Source organism: Myotis yumanensis, unplaced genomic scaffold, assembly GCF_028538775.1.
Source record: "Myotis yumanensis isolate MYYU_CA2020_CCGP unplaced genomic scaffold, mMyoYum1.0.hap1 SCAF_1, whole genome shotgun sequence".
NCBI lineage: Eukaryota > Metazoa > Chordata > Mammalia > Chiroptera > Vespertilionidae > Myotis > Myotis yumanensis.
In genome coordinates this window covers 81629604-81634541 of record NW_027223752.1, presented here as the reverse complement: position 1 = coordinate 81634541, position 4938 = coordinate 81629604, and the positions used below count along the sequence as shown (strand labels likewise).

The 4938-nt window shown below is 42.6% G+C and overlaps 1 pseudogene; it reads left to right on the top strand.

The window, feature by feature from the left end:
- The first annotated feature begins 305 nt into the window (after positions 1-305).
- LOC139003940 (large ribosomal subunit protein uL16-like) lies at positions 306-751 on the top strand (annotated as a pseudogene).
- Positions 752-4938: the final 4187 nt, after the last annotated feature.

Below are 4938 nucleotides of genomic sequence, written 5' to 3'. Positions count from 1 at the left end.
CGTGTGGGAGGCAGACAATGGATGATTCCCTCTCATATTGATGTTTCTATCTCTCTTTCCCTCTCCCTTCCTCTCTCTGAAATCAATAAAACTTTTTTTTTTTAATGAGAAGAAGAGTGTGGTCATTAATGTTTCATTCAGTCAAAACAAAACATGTAGATTAGGCGGGGAGATTTGTAACAAACTATCTTTAAATTAGTCCAATGCCTTTGTACAATACACTAATAATAAAGTGGCTGATGAATACATATCAAAAATATCCTGCTCTTTCCCTTCAGCATGCCACTGAAGAGCCTGGTGTTGCCATGGGTCACCGCCCTGCCCAGTGTTACTGGTATTGTAAGAACAAGCCATACCCAAATTCTTGCTTCTGCCTCAGTGTCCCTGATGCCAAAATCCGAATCTTTGACCTGGGGCGGAAGAGGCAGAAGTAGTTGAGTTCCCACTCTGCGGCCACATGGTGTCAGATGAAGATGAGCAGCTCTCCTCCGAAGCCTTGGGGGCCACGTGAATCTGTGCCAACAAGTACGTGGTGAAAAGTTGTGGCAAAGATGACTTTCACGTCCGAGTGCTGCTGCACCCCTTCCACGGCATCCGCATCAATAAGATGCTGTCCTGTGCTGGGGCAGGCAGGCTCCAGGCAGGTATGCGGGTGCTTTCGGAAAGCCCAGGGCACAGTGGCCAGAGTCCACATTGGCCAAGTCATTATGTCCATCCACCCCAAGCTGCAGAACAAGGAGCATGTGACTGAGGTCCTACGCAGAGCCAAATTCAAGATCCCTGGCCACCAGAAGATCCACATCCCCAAGAAGTGGGGCTTTACTAACTTTAATGCGGATGAGTTTGAAGACATGGTGGCCGAGAAGCGCCTCATCCCAGATGGCTGTGGGGTCAAATATATCTCTAGTCGTAGTCCCCTGGACAAATGGTGGGCCCTGCACTGGTGAGAGTCTCGGTGCTGCCCCCCACCTTACACCCACCAATAAATCAACTTTCTATTTAAAAAAATCCTACGTAGCACAGAAAGAAGGATTTAAGTCATAATGGGAACAAAAAATTACAAGTCTAAGAGTAAATTTAATTATCTCAAAACAACAGAGCTTTATTGAGAAAGTCATACATAAATGAAAAGATATAGTGCGTACTTAAATAATCAAATATAGACATTAAAAATATTTGTTATTCACCAATCAACTCATAAGTTTATTCTATCACAAACCTTAAATTAAAATGATGAATAAATACCAGAATTCACTTTTCTTTCTTTAACAACTATCTTCTGATTATCAAATATGTGAAAAAGTTTGTTCTAGGTACTGAAGCTACTTCAGTGAATAATACACAACTCTGTCTTCTAAATTCTATGATAGAGTAAATGCAAACATATACCTACAAGCCACGCCCACATGCCAATCAGGAGCAAGTATGCAAATTAACCCAACTAAGCTGGCAGAGGCCACAGAGCTGGAGCAAGCAGGAGGCTTGGGTTGCCCCTGGCGATGGAGGAGGCCAAGTTTCCCGCCTGCTCTGGCTGGACCTGGGCTTCACTCAAGGCTACAAAGTTTCAATTACAGAAGATAAATAAATCCCATAAATAAATAAATAAATAAAAGGAGAAGCTGGGAGCTTAGGTCGCCGGGAGTGTGGCAAGCCTGCAAACAACCCTCAACCCCTCACCCAGGCTGGCCAGGAACCCCAGTGGGACCCCCACCCTTAAGGGGCTGTGGCCAACCTGAAAACGGCCCTCAGCCTCTCACCCAGGCTGGCCAGGCACCCCAGCGGGACCCCCATCCTGATCTGGGACACCCTTCAGGGCAAACCAGCTGGCGCCCACTCATGCACCAGGCCTCTATCCTATATAATAAAAGGGTGATATGCAAATTGACCCTAACAGCAGAACGACTGGGAATGACTGGTCACTATGACACACACTGACCACCTGGGGGCAGATGCTCAATGCAGGAGCTGCCCCCTGGTGGTCAGTGTGCTCCCACAGGGAAAGCTCTGCTCAGCCACAAGCCAAGCTGATGGCTGCCAGCACGTCGGTGGTTGCGGGAGCCTCTCCTGCTTCCTCAGCAGCACTAAGGATGACCAACTGCAGCTTAGGCCTGCTCCCCGCTGGTAAGTGGACATCCCCGAGGGCTCCCAGGCTGCCAGAGGGATATCTGACTGCCAACATAGGCCCAATCCCCTGGGGAGCAGGTCTAAGCCAGCAGGTGGACATCCCCCGAGGTGTCCCAGAATGTGAGAGGGCAGAGGCCGGGCTGAGGGACCCCCCCCCCCCCCCGAGTGCACAAATTTTTGTGCACTGGGTCTCTAGTCCTATAATAAAAGGCTAATGTGCAAATTGTCCCCTTGGGAGTTCAACGAACCAGGAGTTCAACTGCTCACTATGATGTGTGCTGACCAGCAGGGGGTGGCGCAGAACGAAGGAAGGCCCCTGCTGGCAGGCAACAGCTAGCAGCCAGCAGCTGGGGGAAGGAAGAACCTGATCGGCCCTGATCACCAGCCTGGCCTAGGGACCTTACCCATGCAGGAATATTGTGCACCAAGACTCTAGGCTATCTATATAAAAGGCTAATATGCTAAGTGTCCGACTGTCTGGGTAATGACGTCAAGTAGCAACACCTGGCTTCCTCTCCCTAGCGATGACTAGCCTCAGGTGGAAACACTTTACACTGTAACCACATGTCTGTGAAGTGTTTTCCCATGCCTCATCTCATTTAATCCTCACAGAAGTCCTGGAGTAGGTAGACAGGAGACTCAGTGGAATCCCATTTTCTTTTCATTAGCCGGAAAATGGAGATTTAGAAAGCTTAGAAACTTGATCTGACTGAAAAGAAGTAAGAAATGGTGAACCTTGAAAATGACTTCAGGTTTTCCCACTACACAGAATATAGTCAAACACTGCTGCAATTAAATATTTTACCTTTTGTTCTCCCTGTGTGATCTGCAATAATAATCTGCTTCGTGTTGATATTTACTGCTGTGTTGCTGACAATTACCTGAAAGAGAAGTTGGGGTGCTTCACTGGGCTGGAAAAAGTTTAGCTAAATTAGAAAGCAGGTCTAATTAAGCAAGTTTATTCTATATCTATAAAAGGCTAAGTTGACTCGCACATGTGCAATACATATAAAGCTATTGCTGGCACCAATCGCATGCGTGTGTTTCGATCTGTCATTGTCGATTGTGAATTTGGTTATTTTTGTTGACATTCTGAAGCTGAAAGAAAGTGGTGTCATCACACAGAAGTAACAATGGCAATTAAATATGATCATAATAGTGATCCAGGTAGATATAATTATCCCCGTGTAACCAAAGTTGCCGTCACGAAGATGGAGGACCTCGTTTTGAAAGGGACTTGCTCATCCATTGTAAACCAGATCCCAATAACCCGAATGCCACTAAAATGAAACAAATCAGTATCCTTTTCCTACATTAGATGCAATGATGCATTCTGTTCTTTTCCCACATGGTGAAAAAGGCTGGGGAACGGATATTGCACTAAGACTCAGAGAGGATAGTGTAATCGACAATAATACTAGATTCAACAGATGATGCCAGAAAGAAAAATTTTCCCATCGAATTTCTTAAAAGTATTACTCCTTCGGAAATGCTGTGTCATAAATTAGAATTGAAAGTAGGCGCAATCATCATGCTACTGAGGAATCTTAATAGTAAATGGGGTCTTTGTAATGGTACTAGATTTATTATCAAAAGATTGTGAACTAATATAATCAAAGCTGAAGTATTAACAGGATCTGTGGAGGAGAGGTTGTTCTGATTCCAAGAATTGATTTGTCCCCATCTGACACTGGCCTCAGTGTTAGAATAAGTTTAATAAATTTATCAGTCATTGTTTTTATCAATGTTGTTTTATATCATGTTTTTATATCATGTCTTTGTTATTGTTATATCATGTTGTTATTGTTTATTCGTTAATCAATTTATATATTATTTTCATATACATTTTACTAATTTTCTTTCATCTCTGACACTTCTATTACAGAGAAAGGGTGAATAGCAATATTATAATATTTCTTCTAATTAATTTCCTTTCAATGTGCATGAATTCGTGCACCAGGACACTAGTAAAATTATAAGTTATTAAAATCTCTCATACAGCTATTAAAAAGAAGATGTTTGAAATACTTGATGAAAAGGAAATGCACTATTCAAGGTATAATAGTGAAAAAAATGATACTAATTACAATAAAAATTGATGAAAAGAGTGATCCAAATAATACTAATCTTACCTCATTACAGAATTATCAATTTTGTGGTTTTGTACTGTACATATTTTCAATGTTTAGCATATAATGTTTTAAAATAAAATAAATAAATACTATTTTTAAAATAAAATACTTAAATGTCCATCCACAATAAGGATTATGATAATGATGGTAAGAAGTTTTATATAGGAGTGGTATCTAAATATCAAATGTAAATTCATCTTTAAAGCCTCAATTTCAACATAAAACATTACTAACTCCTTTCAAGAATCCATATGCAATAGCCATTCAACAAAATGTTCTAACACTTCCTGGGTCATCTTGAAACTAACCTTCCTATTATGTGTTTTTAACATACAACACATTAGCTTCCACTTGCAGACAATTTCACAAATGCTGTGCTTGCAGGTCTGTCCCAGGCAGAGGGGGCTGCCCCCTCGCAGGTTTGTGTACAGGATGCAGGTGCCTGGGAAGCAATGTGCACCCGCTGCGCAGAAGTAGACGGCTGAGTCTCCAGGTTGGGTGGCTGCGATGTGCAGGGAGAGATGTTTGGCTGCCTTATTCAAGAAAACAGTGAGTCTTTCATCTTCGTTTATGTCCTTATTTGAACGAATGTCTATAATGAACTGGGGACCTTTTCCAGGTTCTTGCTTATACCAAGGGAAGTAGTTTGAGACACTGTCGGAATAAGAACAGTTGATAACAG